General features: G+C 39.4%; 1 long non-coding RNA gene across 27 annotated transcripts in view; it reads right to left on the reverse strand.

Annotated features, from left to right (window-relative positions):
- LOC112540350 (uncharacterized) overlaps positions 1-25,047 on the reverse strand; it is a 137,425-nt gene that overhangs the window by 35,545 nt on the left and 76,833 nt on the right. For 17 of the 27 annotated variants that reach the window (XR_015797216.1, XR_015797210.1, XR_015797215.1 and 14 more), the window contains 2 exons: positions 20,542-20,632; positions 134-232 (listed from right to left, as the gene is read on the reverse strand). This is a non-coding gene — a long non-coding RNA (uncharacterized LOC112540350). Of the gene's footprint in view, positions 1-133; positions 233-19,521; positions 19,729-20,541; positions 20,633-25,047 lie in introns of all 27 variants that reach the window. The other 10 variants (XR_015797207.1, XR_015797206.1, XR_015797205.1 and 7 more) reach the window with 2 other exon arrangements.

A 25,047-nucleotide genomic window follows, 5' to 3' on the forward strand; every position in this document is an offset into this window, starting at 1 on the left:
GCCCATGCTACAGGAGAAGATTCCTCTGAGTCATCTCCCCCAGGCTAAATGAAGTGCTTCCAGGATGGGTGGCTTTGAAGCTCCCCACAGGATGTGCTGAAATCACAGAGCTTAGAAGACCTTTGGTACTCACCTTTGGTGGTGTTTGCTGCAGCCACTCAGTCTGGAGCCCTCTTGGATTTCACTGAAAGTCTTCCAGACTGTCTATCTTCAGTGAACATTGCAATAATATCTGCAGCATGAAAAGAAAATGGTCATCTCAGCATTCTGGCTCTCTTTCCTTTTGCATCGAATGGCCAGTGGTCTTCACCAGACAGGTGAGTGGATGGAACATTCTGGCCAGGAGCAACCCTGGGACATTATGGCCCAACTGACCCTTCTAGCACCCACTGAACAAGAGTTCTTGCCAGTGCATCTTAGGGAAGGTAAGCTATCAGGCAAGGACAACTAAAGTTTCTGGGGTACATGTTCGGCCAGGCAGAGGCAAGCAGACAGGATGCATTGCAAGAGCTCCCCTGTGATGCTGTGACTAGGAATGCCATCTACAATGCTCTCATACCAGCTCGCCAGAAGCTTTGGCCAATGGATAGAAAGTAAGCAGGTAGGTGGTATTGTTGCCTTACTTCCCTTAGGGGCAACAGCCAGGTGCTTTCATTGGTTGGTCCTGGAAGAAGGCAAGCAGGCAGGCAATGCTTTCAGACTAGCTGCCTCAAGTGTACATTGCAAGATTTCCCCAGTACATCTGGAGACATCCATTTTGGACGATCCCCAATCGAGCAACCAGCAATGCAGAAGTAGACTACTCTGAACCTACTCCCATACCACTTGCTGAAGGCTTCTCTCAGCCTTCTTTCACAGAGGGAGATCAGTGAAAGAAGACTGGTAAGAACAGACCCAACTTAAGTGGCCCTATCCTGTCCCTTCAGTCTTTCAAGTGAGGAGACTCCCAATGCCTTGCAAAGCAGCTGCAGACAAGAACTTTGTTCAAAGCTTCAACAAAGCCAAGTATTCCTTTGAATCCCTGCACAGCCCTAATATCACCCAAAAAAACTGCACTGGAGAAGTGAGTAGCAATAGCAACTAGTAGTGCACCAGGCAATACTCAGTTTCAATACCAATTGTTGGGCAACACTCAGTTTCAATACCAATTGTAAAGAGGACATAACTTTCCCTCTTTCCTTGAGCTGCTACTCAACAGATAACAGTGTTCTTTAACTCATAACTAGCCAAGACTAAGCAGATTTCCCCAACTGGGAGGGTTTCAAGGGAGGTGGAAGTGGCTTCCATGGAGAGAAATTCAAACTGATCTTGGATGACATGATCAGGTATCTTCTAGATGGTCCCTACTGCATTGTTTTAGCATATTAAACCTGGGGTCTGGATTTAGGTCAGTTTTGACCTCAGTATAACTGGGAAATATTTTCATTAGAAGAACTGGGAGGGCACCACCACATGAGGGCAAAGAGAAGAAAATTACTGACATCATTAGTGAAGTAACAACTTTCAACTCAGAATGTATCCCTCTGGTACAGCAAGTGAAGAAATGTAAAATGCAGCATTTTTCTTCACTAAGAGAAAATAAAGCTGCTGTTGGTCTCTTCAACACTGAGAAACACAATAATCATCTGACTAGGCTTGGCCAAGAGTGTAATGACAGATTTAATGATTTTGAGCAACCATAATCCTGCACGATGGTTACTTCAATCCCTTTTCTGAAAGTAAATGTTAGTGACATTTCTAAATAAATTAATGTGCTGTTTAACTTTGATTATGTCAGTATGGAACTGGAGATTACCAGATTTCAAAATGACATTCAAGGCAATCTGCTGCTAATTTTTTGATTCTTATAGATACTGAAAAGTACAGTAATGCCTGAGAAGCAGCAATGAAAATAATTCCACCAGCCATTATGAATCTGATTTTTCAGTGAGGAATTTCATCAAATACATGTTTGGAATGCTTTTGACTGGCAAGCATCAGAATGATTTCATCAGTTGCCTGCTCAAAATACACCCCAGTTTACACAGTACCAGTAGGCACCATTACATTTGAAGCTGTGATAGGAATCTTTGTTGTCCTTGGTGGCTATTCCTCCAAAAGCAAATTGGAAATCAGTTTTATTAAAATAAATGAGGCTGACTTCCTATCAAACATACATACAATTATTCTAGACCACTTTCCAAAAATTCAGTAACAGACAAGTAATTTTGTGTGAATCTCTGCAAGAAACTCAAGAAGTCCGTGTAATTCTTTTGCCAGTTATCATCATCAAAGTTCTGCTGGGTAAGTCAAATACACAAAAATCATTTGGGCGAGGCTCACTCTGAAGATTTCATTATTAGAAAGGAGTCTGAAACTGATTCTTCCTTGTCCTATTCCAACACTTCAACCATTCAAATTAATTTATAAAAATGGGTTGGATATAGATGTGGTTATGTTTTCAATAAATCTATCGAAATTAACAAATTAGATATGGGCAAAATACTATTTCTACTATTAATAATAATATATTACTAATAATAGTAACAATCTGAACCTGAACATGTGGTTAGGTTCAAGCAGTGATTAATACTTCTTTGTGGGATAGGGTGGTACCACCTGCCTTGAAGGAGGCAATGGTATGCCCCTTTCTCAAGAGGCCACCCTTGGACCTAAGAGTGTTGGATAACTTTCATCCAGTCTCCAACCTTCCCTATTTATAGAAAGTTGTTGGGAGGGTGATGGCCTTTCAGCTTCAGAGGGCCCCAGATGAACCAGATTATCTGGAACCTTTTCAGTCAGGGTTCAGGTTGGGTTAGAGTACTAAAAAAGCATTATTTGGACTTGTGGATGATCTCTGGAGGGCTTGGCATGAGGGTGATGCAACTGTCTTGGCCCTCCTGGATCTCTTGGCAACTTTTGATACCATTAGCCATGGACTGGCTTTGGGAGTTGGAGTGGGGGACCATCCTTCCTTCATGGCCACTTCCAGATGGCATTTGGAGACGAGGGGAAGAGATTCATTCCTAGGCCCTTTCAGTGTGAGGTGGCTCAGGGCTCAGGCCTCTCACTGCTCCTTTTTAATATCTACATGAAAATGGTGGGAGGAGATCATTCATCAGGATGGAATGCAGTATCATCAGTATACTAATGATACCCAGCTATACATCTCCATACCTGGCCTAGCAGGTGATGCTGTATAGGTGTTGACCCAGTGCTTAGAGGTTATGTGGGTCTGGAGGAAGAGGGACCAGCTTTGACTCAACACTAGCAAGACAGAGTGGCTTTGTCCACCCACCCCCAGGATTCAGAGAGGTGTCATCATTGATTCTTGATGGTAACATTTTCCCAGACAGAGCTGCTGCACAATTTGGTGGACCTCTTAGACTCATGGCTTCTGCTTGAGGAGCAGGTGGCAGCCATGGCTAGGGGGTCTTTGCACAAATCCATCATGTGTGATAATTGCACCTGTTCCTGAACTGGGAGACCTCACTCACAGTCATTCGCTTCCTGGTCGGATTACCGCAACATGCTTACATGGGGCTGCCCTTAAAGGCCATATGGAAATTACAACTGATCCAAAATACAGTGACATGTGCAGTCTCAGGCACCTCTTGGTTTGCCCACACTAGACTATTGCTACACAAGCTGTACTGGCTTCCAGTTTTGTTTTGTTTTTCTAGGTGCAATTCAAGTTGGTTATCACTTTTAAAGCCCTAAATGGCATGGGGGCAAGTTACCTGCGGCACCATTTTTCCTGAGGGTATCTGCCCATTCCACCTGGTCAGATAGAGTGGGCATGCTCCAGGTCCCTTCCCTTAGAGCTTCTCATCTAGCAGGACTTAGGAAATGCACCTTCTCAGTAGCGGTCCTTGCCCTGTGGAACATCCTCCCTGCTGGGACCTGGCCAGCCTCCCCCTTCTAGCCTTTGGGAGGGCCTTAGAAAGATGACTCTTCCCCCAAGCATTGGGATGGGGTGAGTCTGCAGCTCACTGATTGTTTGTTATTGGGGAGTGTTGCTTTAGGAGATAGGGCACTGTTTTTTAATGCTGGATTTTAAAAATTATTTCTTATATGTTGTTGCTGCAAGCTGCTCAGAGTTATGGTATATAAGATGGGCAGCCATATCAATTTCATCAATCAATCAATCAATCAATCATTCACCCACCCACCCACCCAACCAACCAACCAACTGAATTTACATTTCCTGAAGCTATATGCAAACTTAAATAAGCTTATATATTGTCATTCATTCCCTGAATGTATTTTGTGATACAGTTAGCTATTTTAAAAGGTGCAAAATATGTAATTATTAGGAAAAGTAAGCAAAAGATGTATATGAATTTACATGAAGACTTTGCAAATTTGCAAACAGATATAGGAAGAACTATGTTAGAATTTAATTTAATGTAGAAAAACAATAGCCCTATACAATAGCATGGATTTTAATTGTTTCTGCATGTGACAATAAAAGTCCTAGCCAATACATAAATTGGGTTAGACAATTAAAATACAATTAAACATTGCATAGATAATAACTGAATAGCTAACATTTTTTTTTTCATTTTGGCATGTTCTTCTTTGTTCCTCTTTGGGAGAAATGTTGCTCATGTGAATATAATCCTACCTTGGGGTGGTAGATTGGATTGGATTCCTTTCTTGTGCCTCCAAGTCCAATGGCTACATAACAATGAGAAAGAGCTGGGACTTTCTGGCTAATTTAAATCTGGACAAAGCTTCAGATGGAGCTGGAAAGCTCTGAGCAACATTAAATCTGTCTTTTCCAATAGCTTTTGGAAGGGAAGGCCAATTACTTAGCATTTAATCCTATAAAAACTGGCACTGCAGGAAGGATGATTTAGATTTTGCCTTCTCCAGCATCTAGAATTATTGGATTGGATCTCATTTATTGGAAAGATCAATAATAGTGTTACTAAGGAACAAGTCAATTGCTCACAATTTATCCCATATTCCAACTGTATCACTTAGCTCAGTACAACTTCCACTGTGCTGTATCCCCCATACTGACAATCTTTACAAGTTATGTTTGGGAGATGAACTTTTCAGTTCAAATAATGCTAATGTCTAAGACAAATTCGCATCAGAAGCACCACTATCTCATTAGAGTAGTCAAAATACTTTGAATTGCAACGTTTGTATGAGCAGCAAAAATATTTTTTTTCTTTCACTAGCCTGTAAGTAAAGTTTGAAGAATGGTATAACTATAAGTCGAACAAAATCTGACTTCCTTGAGGTGATAAATGCTGCAGACATTGAGAACTGCCTGCAAGGGAGATGAATAACTCAACCGACATATGACTACATTGGTATAACATCTATGACATATCAGTATGATTTATTTCAGCATTCACAGAGTTAAACACCATCAATAAATAAGAGACATAGAGTAAAAAATGAAGTAGGAATACAAAACTTAATGTTTGTTCACCACTTCCTTTAATCATTCAGCATCAAACCCATGAAAAATCCCATTAAGTAGAGAATGCAGCTTTATGTGAACATGATCAGTAAGCATTAGGCCTTAATTCACTATTATGAGAAAGCAAATTTCATTGTGGACATCTAATCTCTGGGAATTGGGGAGAACAATCCAGATTCGTGTTGCAACTCTATCACCCAGAGAAAAGAGAAAGGGCTATGGGCTAACAATATTGAATTCATTCTCTCCATTCTCTCTCATTTAGAGGGGGATGAATTCCTCAAACTAAGTTAAACACTGGCCTACACCTTTAAGTGCTGACAAGATATGCCCATTCCATCACTCCCAGATCTTCTGTCTCAGCTTGACTTAGGGCAAAACCTCCTAGTGAAGAGCCTGAAAGAAGTAAGTCTGAGGAGGTCATTTTTCATCTTTAAAGGTGCTTCAGAGTGGCTATTATATTACTATGTAATAGCCATTCTTTAAACCCACTCACCATCTACTAAGTTTCCCTACAGTAGTATCTGCCTTGCTAGTAACTTCATTAATTTTATGTCATTTGGGGTGATTTGTATAATTTGTGTTATTATGTCCTTATGCAAATGTTGCAAATGATGTAATTTGTGGTGATTTATCAGCAGGTCAGTGGAACAAAGCCAAAACTTTGCCAGCCATGCCCAATAAATCTAGCCCATGGGATAAAACAATATTCTACATGCCTTCACAAAACTGACAGCCAGAGAACTCCACATTCTGACTATGAGTTGATGGGCAAGTGCTAACCCTGAAGTATGAAAGAGAAACCCATGCTTTGAAATATGCAGCTCTATTTGGCCTGCCCCCAACATACCAGTTTTGCTCTTGGCATTATACTGAGACCCTGGGTAGGTTACTGCTTCACTGTTAGAATGGCTTGTATGAGCTCAGCTCAGAAGTGGCATGGAAAAATTCAGGAGTACATACAAAATGGCATTACTGTGATAGAAATACCCATAAAATCTTTAGACAAAATAACTGTAACATTACATAATACTCTTCTAGGATGTAGATTCAAGGCATCTCTAGGGAGGAAAAGGTATTTTGAGAGCTGCCTCAGCAACTTTTAGAAAACTGGAATATTTAGCACTCATGGGCAGCATTTACAAACCTGGGGGCTTTGTCAGAAGTCAGAAATTAAGGGGATGGCTAACAGAGTAGATGAAAAGATGAAATAAAACACCCTTGCTTAATATGGAAATACAGCTACATTGATTTAATGGACTTAATTCTGTCTGGCCATCCACCCAAAATAACAGACAAGCCTGTTGCATCCAAAGTAGTCCTGATGAGGCAATTAAATATACATTAATTTTATGTCATTTGGGGTGATTTGTATAATTTGTGTCATTATGTCCTTATTCAAATGCTGCAAATGATGTAATCTGTGGTAATTGATTCCATTTGTGTAAGGTATCATTAATGATGTGATGAAATGCATGGCATTTCTGTATGACATCATTACACAAATGATGGAAATTATTTGTGAATGACATAATTTGAGATTCAACAATCCTTTGAAAGGAATGCCGCTTTCCCCAAACTTGTTTATTACATTGAGGTTTCGCTGTAGAAATAGAAAAACATAAAGCACAACAGGCCAGTAACAGAATACTAATAACTTATCTATTTCTAGTTTTTAAAGGTTAGGGTATTCTTTCAATTTAATTTTCCAACTTGCTTCCTTTTTTCATTCACGTATTATTAAATGCATGTTCCACCTCTCTGTTATGTAAATATTCAAGGAAGCTTACAATGATTGAAAAATACAATAGTACACACTCCAGAAGATTATGAAATCATGAACATTGTTGGAGAATTCCAGGGGTCTAAACTGAGCAGTTGATCTTGTGCAACAGTACATATGAGACTAGAGACACCTGGCATCTACATCTAACACTCAACCCTCCTCTCTACAATTGCCATGCTTTTCTCCAGTGCCTCACATCTCTCATCTGACTGTCTCTAAGAAGAAATGTACAAGTTTGTTCTCAAAGGTTTTTACCTTGGGTGGCTGTGAAGATGACCAAAAGTGTCAATAAGAAAAGTAAGTTTATAGAATACTCCCCCCAGAGGTGCGCCGGGCCACTACCCTCTTGGCTTTCCAAAATGGTTTAAAGACCTGGCTCTGCCAGTGTGCATGGGGTGACATGGGCTCTACCCATCCCTGGGGGTGGTGAGCACTCTGACGATGCTCCCTGGAATTACTCGCCAATTTTCCATCTTCTTGGAACCTATTTATTCTTAGGATTGTTTCTATATTGCATTTTAATGAATTTTATTTCTGCTGTAAACTGCCCAGAGTTGTTTCAATGAGATGGGCAGTGACAATTGGATAAATAAAAAATAAATAAATACGTTACATAGGATGGTGTATGATCTTAAGCTTTCTTCAAACACAGACTTTCAAAAGGTCAAGACATGATGGCGGGTCCATCATGTTGAAACCAAATGCTTTTCAACTTATACTTTCTCCAACTCAATGAATAAAGTAATTTTTAGATGCAATATAAATTGAGTGGCTAAGTGCCAACAGAGTATTAATTTCAATGCAGTTATTCTAATCATTGCAGATATTGCCCCAAAGATCTATGGCTAATTCCTAATTGAATTTCATTGTATCTTTCTGAAATAAGACTGAAGTCTACTTCCCATTCGTCAAATCCCAGTTATTACAAGTATGATATATTAATAAGCCATTCACCTAATAAACCATTCATACACCTAAGAATAAGCAACTGATAAAATGAGCTGTAGCCTTTTAATAAAATATTTTAGAAAAAGCTACTTCTGGTTTTGGCTAAGAAGGGTATGTGTGTATGATGTGTTTATATATTAAAATTAGTTCTTAAACTGTCAAATATATATATTTAATAAAACTGAAGGGATTGAAAATGTTCATTTGGGATTCAACCTTTTTGTATTATTGGCAAAAATTAAAGAATCCAGGGAATACATAGCCCTGTTGCAGATTCTCCTGGTAACCAGAGAGCACTAAATCAGAAAATCTCCTGAGGCGAATTTGTACTTTTGTGGCAGCTAATCTCAAGCATCTTGCAACCCAACATTTTACCCAGGCTTGATAAAGCACTGAGAAGATGAAAAATGTTGTATGGATTCCAAGGATTATCACTGAGACATGGAAAAAGTTCTAAAATTATAAGAGCAAATCTGTATTGCCCTGTATCAAGTCTCTGACACTGTCATCAAAGAACTCTGAGCAATTCTTTTGTGTATTTGTTGTTTCTATTCTCTTCTGAAAAATGAATCATTATTCCACCTACAGTTTTTAAGGATTGTAACTACAAAATCTCCGTGAAAAGAATTTGTTGTCCTCAGCTTAATTATCATTTATACTCATAACATGTACTGTGATCTGACAAAATCTAGACTGGGGAAATGAATACATTCCCTGGAAATAAATAATATCCTTCTTCACAGAGATCATCTGTATGAGCTGCAGTCCTAGACCAGTAATCAAAATAGGCTGTCAGTCAAGCAAATCTCCCAGCTCTATACAAATAGATAAGTTCCCTCTGCGCTAATCTTATGCATTTGCTGTCTGTTCTATCAGCCTTCCCCAAACAGATGGACAGCTATAACTCTTGTCCTCCAGGGCAGCCTACTAGCTGGAGATGAGAGGAATTTTTGCACAACAGATCCAGGAACTATGGGTGTGAAAGGCTACAGTATAGCAATTAGAGAAAAAGCTGTTAACATGAGTTAACAGCTCATGTTATGAGCTGAATATGCAAGGTGAATGCAGAGCTGATCTGTGATTTGTGCATCTGGGTGCAAGTACACCCCATTTCAGATACACGGAGACATGTCTTTTCATCTCGCTTTGCATCTTATGTGGCCAACATCCAGATTTTCTCTGAATATTACAGAGGCTCTATAGCTATCCTGATCATGCATCCAAGTGTGCCCCAGTCCAAATATTGACTGTCTGCCTTGAACAAAATCATTAGAGAAGAAAAACATTAGGTATGGATTTCAAAAGTCAAGAATAATCTGGAGTGATGCTTGATAAACAAAAAGATGAGGGGAAGGAAGGCAAGGGAAAGGAAGGAGCAGGAGAGTGAAATTAAAAGATCTCACTTTAAAATGTAACATTTTAAAAAGTGCTTTAATATACAGTCTAAACCAAGTCTACAATGTGGGCTCACTATCAGTTCGGTCACTGATATTAACTGATATAAAATGGGCAGAATTTGTTATCTATTTTTTTTTAACTTGTTTTGCTTAGTTTATGAAAAATGAACTTTACACTTGAGATGACTGTGACAGTTAAGCCCCTCTAAGATGACAGATGCTTGATAGATAGATAGATAGATAGATAGATAGATAGATAGATAGATAGATAGATAGATAGATAGATAGATAGATTTACATGGTTGCCCTCTCACCGCAGCAGATCTGGGCAGTGAAGAAAATTCTAAAACAAAAGCAGTATAAATAACAGTTAAAACATACAACATATACGTGCTTCTGAATAAACAGGTATGGGAAGGAACAAGCTATATATTTAAAACATATCGCACCTCTTCATTGGAATCTAAGGAGTTATAGATATAATTAACTCAATATAGTCCTTGCGTTGGTCAAAGTCACCAATGAAGTTTTGTATAACAGTAGCAGAGGCCACAAACTATAAAAGTACCCACACCTTCTTTGGAATCTCTGTTAACTCAATCTTTGGAACTAAATGGGCTGAACTATTGTTCAGTAGAAGATGATTGCCACTTGAATATGCAGGAAGTTGGCCATGCGTTGCTCGGCACTCATTCAGTTGCAAAAACAATCAGAATACTCAATCCAACCTACTTCTCTATGAACTAACATACTGTTACTGAGAAACCTATTTGTTGCTACTGTACTGTACAAAGCCAAATGAGTCGGCATGAATTAAGAAATTACTTAAATTACTTAATTTAAGGTTCAAATCTTTCAGATATAAATTATTTTTTCTAGTCAAGTCATCATTCCTCTTTTATTCAGTCTAATGAATGTTTATGCTTTTTAAACATTTTCAGTGTCTGTGTGTGTGTGTGTGTGTGTGTGTGTGTTTGTATGTATGTATGTATGTATGTATGTATATTCCTTTAATATTAAAAAAAAATTGCAGCCCTGGCTTTGTGGCAAACTACAGTTTGATATTTTTTTTAAACCATTCTTGTTCTGCTGTAAAGAGTATTACATTTTAACGGATGAGATGAAATATCTCATCAAACCTCACTGACATTTATTGAGCTGGAACACATTATTTGCTCTTAGCTGCCAATCAGATTTTTGTCTCTTAGATTTAGTAGAATTGCCCTTTTTTTCTTGACAGGTCAACCACATCATTTACACATGTGGACCAGGCAGAAATTCAACAGATGAGATTTCCCATTCCCTGTATTTTCAAGATTTCAAGAGGGGCATTGCAATCTACTGAATTTGATCCACACTGATGCTGAAATATGACTGTTGTGTTATCACTAATTCAGTAAATTTTAAAAGTGCCAAATGGATGTAAGACACACATTACTAATAAGAGTGAGATGAAATTAATATTCTGCTTTGAATAGAGGAGTTTTCAAATTGTTCACATGTTTTTTTTTTTTCCTAAGAAATGGAAGATCAGAGCCAAAGTCAGAGAGTAGAAAAATCTTTTTTTGAAATTTAGTTTATTCATGTGGTACATGTTGAAAGAAAATACCATTATTCAGCTGTTACACTTCACCAGCCGCACAATTCATTAGCCATGGGCTATCTGATTTTTTATAACAGAGTAAAAGAGCATATAAAGAAAATTGTTGGTGTGAATTTCTTTCTACAGTTCTACTGTAGAAGAGAATTCATCTTTGTATTCTTCATTTCAGTAACAGCGTTCCTCTAAAGAATCTCCCCTTATTCTAAGCAATTTCCCCCCCAAATGAACAATTTAATATCTTAATATACAATTTTTTTTCTTATACAATCAAAATAGCGAATGTAAACTATAGTGGAACAACATAAGAATATAATAAAACCAGGCCAAAATTTCAGCTCTATGACTTGGTTCTTCAAATGGCTTTAATAAGACATAAGAAAAAGAAATCTTAAAGGCATTTCTCATTATTTTGGTTTAAATAGAACAACTCCTAAAAACAATGTGACGGCTATTTTAAAAAAAGAAAATCAATGCCTTAACGGGGCAATGATTACATTCCTGCCCAGCTCTTAGCCATATGAGAAACAGAATTGTATATAATGCAGTTTTTCACCTTCATATCTTTTCTTCCTTAAGAAATGTCTTCACTGTTAGCAAGAAATCTTACTGTTATGGGAAATCAGCATCTAAATCTATCAATCTTTACAAGGGTAGCTTTCAAATCTTCTAACACAAAATAAGATTTGTGCGAAGAGCAGGTGAAATTGACTGGTTTGTTTCAAGGTCTTTAATACCTGCTTCTGATCAGTGCTAATAAGGAAATGTAAATTGCATTTCTTTGCAGAAATGCAGGGAACCTGAAACACGTAGTACAACAATGAGCTTCTTGCAATGTGCTATTGTGGTCAGACTGTAATTTCACCTAGGCAGTATTTTATACAGGAAGAAGTATATAGCTGGTTGGAAAATACAATTGTACTTTTGCATCGCTCAGCCATGACAAAATTGATTCAGCTGTGATTTTCTTAGAATGAACAAAGAGAAAGGCATTCTTTACTGTTATAATGCTCTCAGTTTAGCTATCAATGAATAACACAATGCTTTACCAATTATCCTTTCAAAGGGTCCTTATTTAAATTAAAATCATTATTACAGAGGGAGCCATTTAGAGAAAAAGAAGAGAATAGAACTTGGAATATGATCAGCATTTCCAAGGATTTATTTTTGACTTTTTGGCCTTTGAGTACAACTTTTGCATTAAAGTAGCTTGGAGTCAGGATTGTGGTAATGTCTTTAAAGGCTATAAAATAGCGGAATGTAGGCATGCAACATGTTTCCCTCTTAAGTAAATTCTTGTTTAAACATTTTATTCTTTTCAGTACATAAAAGGCAAGGAATCTAAAGCCCTCCAGTTATTGTTTTCACACAGTCCCAGCTACATGGCCATGGGTGAGGAATGCTGGGAATTGTAGTTCAACGACTTCTGGATGGCCACAGATTTTTCATCAGTGGTATCAACTTACCAAAAAGCTTTGTTAACATCCTGATATCTGGCATACTGACTCTGTGTATCCTTTAAGAAAGAATAATTTGTAAATGTGTTAACAATAGAATGACACATTTTGAATAAATTGCTTTTGTTTGTGCTATAATACATGTCAGCATATGTGGCTGACACGATTGTACCCTACTCATGTGATAGCTAAGATGCACGAAGGTTGGCAAATAAGTGATGTGTTATCTACTGGACATGATCAATGGCACATTACCACATTTTGTCATTTTAATCTTTGATTGGGGCCTTAGAAGAAGCCTGGGTAATTCCTGTTTACACACTCTGTGCCAAACGGGAGCACATGCCAGTTTTCATGATTTAGTAAAATATTGTCTATTCCTCCAAAGACAGGTTTTGATTATGAAAGTCTTTAAAAAAAGGGTTAATTATTGAAATTTGCTGATAGTGTTAAATTGAATAGTCAAACCATTACTTGGCAATTGTCTGTTCTGGGCAACCCACAATTTAGCTTCTATTAGGCTTGACTTGCTGACTCGCTTAGAGATGGATTGAAATATTGTTGAAATGTCATTGTGGTATCCCCTATTCTGGGTTTTAACAACATTGCATTTTTTATATATTTATTTATCATATTTATATAGCTGCCCATCTCACACAAAGTGACTCTGGGTGATATACAACAATTAAAAAGAATAAATACATAAAAACAGTTACAAATAAAAAACTATAAAAGCATACAAAACAGGAGGGGAATAAAATGAATAAGGGAGCTATTGTAAAATCTCCCCGGTCCCCTGGAAGCCCCAGGCCTGATCACATAGCCGGGTCTTGAGGGACTTATGGAATGTTAAGAGGGATGGAGCTAATCCCACTTCTTGGGGGAGAAGATTCCACAAGGAGGGCGCTACAGCAGAGAAGGCCCACTTCCTGGGACCCGCCAAATGTAATTCTCTGGCAGATGGGACCCACAGCATGCCTTCTCTGTCAGACCTGATGGGACAGACAGATGTAACTGGGGAGAGGCAGTCCCTCAGGTAACCCGGCCCCATGCCATGAAGGGCTTTAAGGTCAAAGCCAGCACCTTGAATTGGACCCGGAAGCAAACTGGCAATTAATGCAGCTCGCGGAGCAGAAGTATAACATGTACCACCCTAGGGGCACACATAACTGCCTGCACCACTGCATTTTGCACCAGCTGAAGCTTCCAGACACTCTTCAAGGGCAGCCCCATGCAGAGTGCATTATAGAAATCTAAACAGGAGGTAACTAGGGTATGAGTGACAGTGATTAGGTCCCTCTGATCTAGGAATGGGCACAACTGGCACACAACACAAAGCTGTGCAAAGGCCCTCCTAGCCACAATTGCCACCTGCTCTTCAAGCAGACATATACAAAAAGCATAACATTAAAAGGACAGTGGCTCCGCAGCCCTCATTCTCCCTGCCCTAATACCAAATACCAAAAAAAGACAAAAAGCCCAACCCCTTGTTATCTATAGGTGGTAAACTGACGTATGTAAATATGAAGATACGCTATTTATGGCTGTAAGAACCCAATGGAATCCATTATGTGCCAGAGTGGGCATAACCATGGAAGGAACACGAAGAGAACATCAGAGAATATATTAAAAAAAAAAAACACCAAAAAAAGATTTATGCATTTAGAGACACAATTGCTTATTGCAGCAGTGACTTGAGAAGCAAAAAAACAAAACAATACGAAGCAAAAATTTGTATGGTTTTAAGGACAAACAATCCTTTTCAAGAAAGAAATGGGGAACAAATAAAAGGTAAGAATGAGAAATCAGGAACTTTATTACTGAAGCGGAATGAAGTTGGCATGAGCTTCCAAGACTAAAAATAGGAGTAGATGAGGAAGAGGCAGCTAGGGACAGATCAAGGTAGAGGACAGTCAGTCATACAGCTGAGTTCAAAAGGTAAAATCCCCTCTCAAATAGGAAGACTCCAGTGTAAGTTTTGCAAAATCCTTTTTACTTGCCTTCATTTAGACAAGCATTTGATCAAGGTTCTTGCTGAATTTTCTGGAATGCCAAGATAGAAAAAGGGAATAAAAACCCATCAAAGGATTCCAGGTCATCCCACACCACAATCTCAAAGCATATATATAGGAGTCCCACGGCTCACAACTTACTGCGTGCGCTCTCTCTCTCTCTCTCTCTCTCACACACACTTATGTCAGAACAGACTGAGAGCTGCTTGACTTTCAGTGGAAGATGACTGACACCTGAACATGCGGACCACTCTGATTTCAGCCCCTTGACTTCAGATCTGGCCAGCTCAGGCCATCACATTTCCCTGGCATTCATACACAGTTTAGCAGGCCTTCCATGTCCCTGGAAAGGTCCATGTTAATCTGGGATTTTGAAGTCCCCAAAGTGGGCACATCAAAATCAAACCAATCATCTATTTTTTCTGGGTATGTGGCAGCCCAATTATGCTTCCAGCTCAACTCCTATTTGTGTAACTCCATTTTGCTGGGATAGTCTTAATTGTTTTGGGGGAAGGAGGATTGTCTTGGGTGCTGGACATACTCCACAAAGCCAGGAAAATGACCTCGTTTCCAGGATCCTATCCTGGCCAGCTGGCAACAGCAGGGCAAAGAAGGGTTGAGTCACACAGCAGCAGCTAGCAAAGCTAACCACAGCACTGAAAACAACTTCTGTTTTCCTCATGCACTGTGCCAGCATGACTACTTGGAACAGAGTGAGCAGTGGCAGTGTGGGAATCAATAGAAACAGCATCAGATAGTCAGCACCTCTGGTTTCCAATAATATCTTGTATTATTTGCTATACGTGTGAAATAAAGGGGTTTATACATGATGAAAAGCAAGTAACAGCAAAAGTGAACCAAAGTTATAGGGTGAGGTTGTTGGGCCTAAGTGACCAAAAGGTTACACAAATTGATATTCAGATTATGCAGATGAATATGCTAGTGCCTCCTCTTAAGATCTAACAGGCAGCATGGTTTAAGAGAGGGCGCTTGGACATGGGTTAGAGAAGAAATAGCATCATATTTCTGTTTCCCTGATGATCTCAGGTTTTTTATTAAAAAAGCAGAGCAAAAATAAATCAGGGTTAATGCACTGTTTATATTATATATTTAGTTCCATAATACAGGGGAATGGCATCATTATTTTGAGGATGTAATGTAATTCAGTTAATTGTTTTGACTGAAAGTGTTTTCTTAGGAAGGTCTCTGAATTTTTAGGCACAGATTATGAAAGCTCTTTCTCAGCTACTTCAACAAAAAAGATTCTTCAGGACATGCCTTGCTAACACTTCAGTGTAGCTGTTACAAAACTAATATAATCCATGAGAGTGGAGTTGCATTTCCATTCACATTTCATAACATTTATACGTAATAAATATTTTACTACTCACTACAAGGCATGGAACATTATCCAGTGACAGCAATCTGTCCCCATGATTTACTTATAATAATTCTTTTCACCCTTCACAATAAATTATCTTTTGATAATAGAGATCTCTTTTTCTCTTCTTGAATCTTTACGATTCGTACCTTAAATACTAAGGGCTAAAAAAAGAAATGAGAAGGAAAAGCTCAAATGAAATCTATTTACTGCTTTAACATTTCTGAACTCACACATTAACATTTAGCAAGTCGTAAAGAATATACATCTCTGGATGATTTGTGTATAATGGTGTTTAGTGGATAGACCAGTGTTGTTAAAACGATTGGTTAGCTCATGATAATTCAAGGAGCTTTGTGGTTGGCCAATACCTTGGAAGAAGCTGGAACGCTCAAATTAGAAAAGATTTCAACTGGGACTGTAGGTTACGGAGACAGGAAAGGATTCCCAGAAAGCTGCAATGGCCACAGGAGAGGGCATGGGAAAAAGGCAAGATAGCAGTTGCAGCAATCAACTGCTTGCCCATTTTGCACATACATGCCAAAAGGATGGGGCTTCACCTGCACTGGCACAACTCCCATCCTCCCTTTTTGGACAACCCCTCCCCCCCACTCCACAAGGTACCACTGGCAAATAACCTAACTTTGGTTAAATCGCATTAAAAAGGCTAACTTGGGAAGGAAAACTCCATTTCCCCAAAGATGGCAGCCCGTGTTGTAATCTTGCACATTTCCCATAGCCATTGTCAAAACCAGAAGTAGAACTGGAGCATTCCCAGATCATCTGGCTCAGTGGGAATGTCAGGGGTGCTTCACTATTTCCTACCGCAAGCAGCAAAATCTCTGGGCTGCTGAAGCAGACCTAAGCCTCCATACTGGTAAGCTCCAAACTGCTTTGATTCATTGACTACACCAAGGGCTCTTTCCCATTTTCAGAGGGATTGATTTTAATGATTACAATCTCTCATCTTAAAGGACAATTTTTTTCTAGGCTGGAAAAGATTCCCAGCCTTTCCCCTTTGGATATTATGTCAGAAGTACAGGCAGTTCCCGGGTTAAGGACAAGATCCATTCCTAAATCTGTCTTTAAGCTGAATTTGAATGTAAGTCAGAACTCATACTTATGAACGGGCTGCCTATTACTAAAAATGGCAGACACCATTCTCCTTCCTCGAGCTGATGAACCGCTGAAGCTGTGCAATGTTGTCATGAACCACTGAAAACTGCTGAAAATAGGCTGTATTTTAAATGTGTGTGGCTTCAGCAGTTCATGAAAACATTGCATGGCTTCAGCGGTTTGCCAGTTCAAGGAAGAATGTCATCTGCCATGTTTAGTAATAGGCAGCCCGTTCATAAGTACGAGTTGTCCATTAGTCAGATGTTCTTAACCTGGGGACTGCCTGTATATCTAAATCAAAGCCAGTGGCTCAAGTCCTAAATCTTTGAGGTTGGCAATGAATGGAATAAAGACAAACTGTAAACCTCAATCCAGGCAGTAGGAAGGTGTTCCTGGTTAATACAAAGCCAGATCAGGAAATAAGATTCAACTTTGAAAACAAACATTTGCAGTGTTTCCAGTTGTGAGATCCTCCTGGACTCAGCCCTGAAACAGAATGTCCAGGCCTTGGACTGGGCAGAGAAGGCATTTTCACGCTAAGGCTTGTTTCCTAAGCACACCCATTTCTAGAGATCTCACACCTGACCAATGGTGATATGTGCATGAGTTACGTTCTTCCAGTTTACCCCAGCTCAATCATGAGCCACCCTCTCTTTCTGGAGGGCAGAGGTGCATGCACATCATTATCCTCAGCGTACCTCAGCACAGCCTGATCCCAGGTTTTCCAGCATTGCATCAAAAGTAGTATTTTCTGTCTTACCCTGGCTGCACTGTCCAGTTTGTATGCTGAGCTTCAATTTGTTGTAAGAAATTGTTCTCCGAGGCCTGCAGTGGGAATGCCCACTCCCCTCCCACTCCAGGCACTAGTTATTGCCTTCCCCTACCATTTTTTTAAGCAAGGTCACCAGTGGAATGATGAAAACTAGATTTTTTAATTTAACAAGCTCACTGATGAAACAGTGCAACAATGAATGCTGCCACTTTCCCCTTCTAGCCCGAGTGACAAGATGACAGTGACAATGGTAAAACTGGAGCATTTTCTTTTTTCTTAAACAATCCAGGAAATGTAAAGAAGCAGGGGGAATCCACAAATCTAGGGCCATGGTAGATCTGGTCTGAAAAGAATTTCAAGCTATCCCTATGGCTAAATCTAAAGAAGGGTTGAAATCCAGGAGGAATTTCTTAGGCATTTATGCAGGGGAGACAAGCAGCTGAAGGCTGCTGTGAAGAAAAGACCTCTGTGGGGCTATCGCTAGAAAGTTAAGGAGGTCTAGAAGGCTTTGGGCAGCCTTTCGGTTGGACTAGGTTTATGTATGTATGTATGTATGTATGTATGTATGTATGTATGTATGTATGTATTTGGTGCCTTTGAGTCCGTTTTTGACTCCCCGGAGACTGCCCTGCACTTTCTTGGCAATGTTTTTCAGAAGTGGTTTGCCCTTGCCTACTTCCTAGGGCTGAGAAAGAAAGTGACTGATCCAAGGTCACCCAGCTGGCTTCCTGCCTAAGATGGAATGAAAACTCTTGGTCTTCCAGTTTCTAGCCTGATGCCTTAACCATTACATCACACTGGCTCTTGAGCTGGTTTCAGAAACATGGGATTCTATTCTTTTTAGTATCTTCACTGTTAAAGTGAAAGGAATCTCTTGCGACAATCGAAGTAATGTTTAATGAGAACACAAGAGGAGCCTTCTTAGTAGCTGTTTTGAAGCTTAGAAACACCCTAGGTTACCCTCTTCCTTGATAGTCTTTCATTGGCATGCAAATATATTTTTAACTAGACAGGACATTTGCTACTTAAGCTGACTTGCTCACTGAAGAGGATTTCAGTTGATGCCAGGTGGTGCTATTTATTTTTTATTTCTATGGTTTTCTTTTTTCATTAGATTTATTCATTTTAAAATGTATGTTTTAATTATATTTCTTTAAATATAATTCTTTAAAATATTTCTTATTTTAAAAACCCCTTCTGTTTAAATTCTGTGTACATCCTAAAATTCCCACCAGATTATATATCAAATGATAGTGTTAATACTAATTCTGGTTCAGATTTTGACATATCAGCATGGATCAGTTGGAAGTTCTTCCAGCATAGAAAATCTGATATCTATCCTTTCAAATGCATTCTTTGGGGAATCCAGTATACTTTAAATACATTTTTTTTAAAATGAATCAACTTTAAACTCAGACCAGTAGATACCATTTTAACATTTCTAAGGACATGAATCCATTGATGGGGGATTATCAGAGATTCCAGTTCTTTAGTCCATGTTTGGAATATCCTAGAAATGTCCACTTTAACAATATTCTTGAGCTTTTTATAGAGATATATTGTAGGTTTAAAGTGCCTGGCCCATACTCATCCATATTGAACATATTGATCCATATTATACTAGTATTCTTACCATACTTTTTCCTTAAGGCTTAGGGTAAGTTTACTTTTTTTGCTTGTAGTTTTCAGTCATATACACAAACGTGCCACAAGCATTGCAGCCTATGAGTTCAGGTTCACTTCAATTTTTTCTTTTGTTCCTTGCAACTTCAGCTTCAGGGCAGCGCTGGCTCAAGGCTATACGGTGCCCCTGGGCCACGCTGACTGATGGTGCTATCTCCTGCCAATATGAAGATCGGCATTATTAGCGTGATTTGGGAGGAGACGTGGCACTGGTAACCCCTAGGTTTTGGTGCCCTAGGCTGGTGCCTATCCAAACTTAGCTTAAAGCTGGCTCTGCTTCAGAAGTTTTCAAACTGCGTTCCATGCAGCCAGTTTTCTATCCCTAGAGCTTTGCCTCTTGATAAGGTTTTCCGGATTTTTTTTTCCCTTTTATTTTTAACTAACAGGTTTCATGGTGTGAAAAGTTTGACAACACCTAGTCTACTTCAAGGAAAAAATAAGTGGGACCTTCTCTTTGAATTCTGCTGCTGAACTCTACTTCTAATTTCCTGCTAGTTCCCCTTGTGAATGCACTCCATTTTCAATCAAGGTGACTTCTTCCCTTTCACCCATGCTGTGATCACTTCTCACATGCAGCAATAACTTTTACAGTGAATTTTTACCCCTTGAAGTTGAATATGTGAGAGAGCATGAATGCTAAGAGCAAGACTGAGCCTTTAGGCATTGCCCTAAGCTAACAAGAGTGTTGTGGTTTCTAAATATAGCATTCAGTCACAATGACTCTTTTATTTTTCCTTATTCCAAAAATGGCAATAATCTTTGATACATGCTAGCTGCAAATTAGTACCTCAAATACTTTTATTGAGGCTTGCAAAATTGCCCTATGAATGTGAAAAGAATTCTTAGTATCATTCTACAGATTTTGTTCACTATTCCAAGGAAGGAAGGAATGCTGTGAATTGAAACCCACTGGTGTAATTCCCCTTGCACCCTCCAAAACTTTTGCAGGGAAAGGAAAAAAATCACTCACTCTCCAAAAAAGGAAGATGTTCTGTCAAGGAAAGAAGACATCCCTCTGTACAGCTTGTCATTAGAAGTCACCATTTCTGCCACTTGGATAACTACAAGGGAAAAAAAAAATAACCTGATTTTTTTTTTTAAAGGCTGATTTACTTCAGTGAAACTATTCATTTGGCACATGTGCAGTTTTGCAATAGATGAGGTGGAAGGCAGAAAGCTCAAGGCTTAATCCCTTGTAGCTTGGCTGTTGGCCTACGTGTACTGTGTTTCTAGATGTGAAAAGAAGCACGTTTCTCAACCTCTCTAGTACTCTGTCACTGGGGAGAAACCAAATTAGATGGGAGAAACATCCCATCATTTGCCCTGAGGAACATCATTCCCCCTGAGGTGAGACTAGCCCCATCCCTGATATCCTTCCGGAAGTCCCTCAAAGCGTGGTTGTCTCAACAGCCTTGGGGATCTCAAGGAAGTGGTGAAATAGTGAGGTGGCTGCATTGCCTGTAACATTGAATCCTCTCTCTTCGTCTTTTAACAAGCATACTGATTTTTTTTAAAAAATGGTGGAATGTTTTTAACTATTGTTTATTGTATGGTTTGTTTTTTTATTGTACGCTGCCCAGAGTCATGTTTTGTGAGGTGGGCAGCTATATAAATATGATGATATAAATAAATACATTTGTAAAAGTGGGGAGCTTATAATATTAGGGATGCTCCTTAATTGTGGAGTGTTGATAACAGTGCATGGGAGAATTGCTGTTGAGATTTGTACTATTCTTCTATCTTGGTATTTATTTATATTCATTTATTAGGTTTATTTCCTGCCTTTCCTCCAGGAGCCAAAGACCATTTCCACAATTCTCTTTTCTCCAAGTATCCTCTAGAAAAGTTTCTTGGTGAGAAGGAAGCCAGCAATTTATGGGCAGCTAATGAACAATAAAGGAGAACGGCATAATCTCTTCCATACAATGAAGCAACTTTAAGAAAGTCATGCAGCTGATTGCTTCCGAAAGCTGCCAGATTACACTTGCAGCTTCCATCATTCTCTGCCAGAAGTTCCACACCAAGACCACTCAGCTGCACCATAACTGATATCTAATCAACTATTCAGAAATCAATGATAAGGAAATGTCAAGCTCCCATATAAATTAAAAAAAAGAAAAGAAACAAGTTTACATGCAAGCAAAAACAAGTTGCATGAAACAGGAATAATGAATACATTCTGATAAGTTTGGGATCAGCTAACTGACATTCTGTGAAAAGCGAAAGAGCTTTAATGTGTCCAACGTATTATTCACTGTGAATTGTTTGTTCTCCTCTGCATACTATTATGCGAAGATAAGTTAGATATGACAATATTTTTGCTGTTTGTTCATCTTTATTATAGGAAGGGGGGACACAAAATGAATGTGATAACAGAAAATGGTATGTTTAGACAGCAAATTTCCTGATAATGACAGGAAAAAAAATAGCTACACTCGGTATTTGTCCCATTGAAAAGATTACGATGTGAACTTTTTAAAAATAGTAACTAATAATTAGGCTTCTTGCATGTTCAGAAGAATTGCCTTTTACAGAGTGCACAATGCAACATGATTTATGCTTTGAATAACATGCTTTAAATAAAATGCATTTAAAATTCGTCATAAAACTTATGAAAAATTATCCTTGTCACTTTATCCTATAAATGAGAGTTCCCATTATATTCTTATACCTAAATTGCACACAAGAGAATCACTCCCTCCCTCTTGTGAAAGGTTCCCACATATAGGAGAGCTCTAGTGATACAGTATGGCTGTGAAAATATCCTGTGGCTATTTTAACTTGTGGAAAAAAAGTTTGTCCGTTCTTTCTTGAGTTAATGTTATTTATTTTTCCTTGTATTTACATCCCACCGTTTCTCCAGGAGCTCGAGGCAGCATACTCAGCACACCTTCCGCCCGTTTTTCCTCACAGCAACATACTTATGAGGGAGGTTGGGCGAGGAGAGGGTAACAGGCCCCAAATCACCCAGCAAGCTTCCACGACTCAGAATAGACTTGAGCCTGCATCCCTCCAGCCCTAGTCCAACACCTTCACTGCTATACACTCTGGCTTATATCTCTTGTTGTTGTTGTTCAGTCATTAAGTCGTGTCCGACTCTTCGTGACCCCATGAACCATATTGCGCCAGGCCTTCCTGTCCTTCACTGCCTCCCTGAGTTTGCTCAGTTTCATGCTCATTGCTTCAGTGATGCTATCTAACCATCTCACCCTCTGCTGTCCTCTTCTCCTTTTGCCTTCAATCTTTCCCAGCATCAGGGTCTTTTCCAAAGACTCCTCTCTTCCCATTAGGTGACCAAAGTATCTGAGCTTGAGCTTCATTATCAGTCCTTCCAATGAGCAATCAGGGTTGATTTCCTTTAAGATTGACTGGTTTGACCTCCTAGCAGTCCAGGGGACTCTCAAGAGTCTTCTCCAGCACCACAGTTCAAAGGCATCAATTCTTCGGCGCTCAGCCTTTTTTATGGTCCAGCTCTCACAGCCATATATTACTACTGGAAAAACCATAGCTTTGACTATGCGGATCTTTGTCGGCAAGGTGACGTCTCTGCTTTTTAATATGCTATCTAGGTTTGCCATAGCTTTCCTCCCAAGGAGCAAGCGTCTTTTAATTTCATGGCTGCAGTCTCCGTCTGCGGTGATCTTGGAGCCCAAATAAATGAAGTCTGTTACTGCTTCCATTTCTACCCCTTCTATTTGCCAGGAATTGATGGGTCCAGATGCCATGATCTTAGTTTTTTTAATGTTGAGTTTCAAGCCAGCTTTCGCACTCTCCTCTTTCACCCTCATCAAGAGGCTCTTTAGTTCTTCTTCACTTTCTGCCATTAGGGTGGTATCGTCCGCATATCTGAGGTTATTGATGATTCTCTCTGCAATCTTAATTCCGGCTTGTGATTCTTCCAGCCTGGCATTTCTCATGATGTACTCTGCATATAGGTTAAATAAGCAGGGTGACAGTATACAGCCTTGTCGTACTCTTTTCCCTATTTTGAACCAATCAGTTGTTCCGTGACCGGTTCTAACTGTTGCTTCTTGGCCCGCATACAGATTTCTCAGGAGACAGGTAAGATGGTCTGGTACCCCCATCTCTTTAAGAATTTGCCACAGTTTGTTGTGATCCACACAATCAAAGGCTTTTGCATAGTCAATGAAGCAGAAGTAGATGTTTTTCTGGAATTCTCATGCTTTCTCCATGATCCAGCGAATGTTGGCAATTTGATCTCTAGTTCCTCTGCCTCTTCGAAACCCAGCTTGTACATCCGATAGTTCTCGGTTCACGTACTGCTGAAGCCTAGCTTGTAGGATTTTGAGCATAACCTTGCTAGCATGTGAAATGAGTGCAATTGTTTCTTTGGCATTGCCCTTCTTTGGAATTGGAACGTAAACTGACCTTTTCCAATCCCGTGGCCACTGTTGCGTTTTCCAACTTGCTGGCATATTGAGTGCAGCACTGTAACACCATCATCTTTTAGTATTTTAAATAACTCAGCTGGAATACTGTCATCTCCACTAGCTTTGTTGTTAGCAATGCTTCCTAAGGCCCACTTGACTTCACTCTCTAGGATGTCTGGCTCAAGGTCAGTGACCACACCAGCATGGACATCAGCGACATTAAGATCTTTCTTGTATACTTCTTCTGTGTATTCTTGCCACCTCTTCTTAATCTCTTCTGCTTCTGTTAGGTCCCTGCCTTTTTTGTCCTTTATCATGCCCATCTTTGCACTAAACGTTCCTTTGATATCTCCAATTTTGTTGAAGAGATCTCTAGTCTTCCCCATTCTATTGTTTTCCTCAATTTCTTTGCATTGTTCATTTAAGAAGGCCTTCTTATCTCTACTTGCTGTTCTCTGGAAATCTGCATTCAGTTGCTTATATCTTTCCCTTTCACCCTTGCTTTTCACATTCCTTCTTTCCACAGCTATTTGTAAAGCCTCATCAGACAGCCATTTTGCTTTCTTGCATTTCTTTTTCCTTGGGATGGTTTTAGTTGCTGCCTCCTGTACAATGTTACAGACCTCCGTCCATAGTTCTTCAGGCACTCTGTCTACCAAATCTAATCCTCTAAATCTATTCATCACCTTCACTGTGTACTCACAAGGAATATGATCTAAGTCATACCTGAGTGGTCTAGTGGTTTTCCTACATTCTTCAATTTAAACCTAAATTTTGCAGTAAGAAGCTCATGATCTGAGCCACAGTCAGCTCCTGGTCTTGTTTTTGCTGTCTGTATAGAGCTTCTCCATCTTTGGCCGCAAAGTATGTAGTCAATCTGGTTTTGTATTGACCATCTGGTGATGTCCATGTGTAGAGTCGTCTCTTGTGTTGTTGGAAAAGAGTGTTTGCTATGACTAGCTTGTTCTCTTGACAGAACTCTATTAGCCTTTGCCCTGCTTCATTTTGTACTCCAAGGCCAAACTTGCCTGTTATTCCGATTACTCCTTGACTTCCTACTTTAGCATTCCAATCCCCTATGATGA

Source organism: Python bivittatus, unplaced genomic scaffold, assembly GCF_059951505.1.
Source record: "Python bivittatus isolate LINGU-HERP-01145 unplaced genomic scaffold, Pbiv_v1 ctg000480_np1212, whole genome shotgun sequence".
In the NCBI taxonomy this organism is placed as follows: Eukaryota; Metazoa; Chordata; class Lepidosauria; order Squamata; family Pythonidae; genus Python; species Python bivittatus.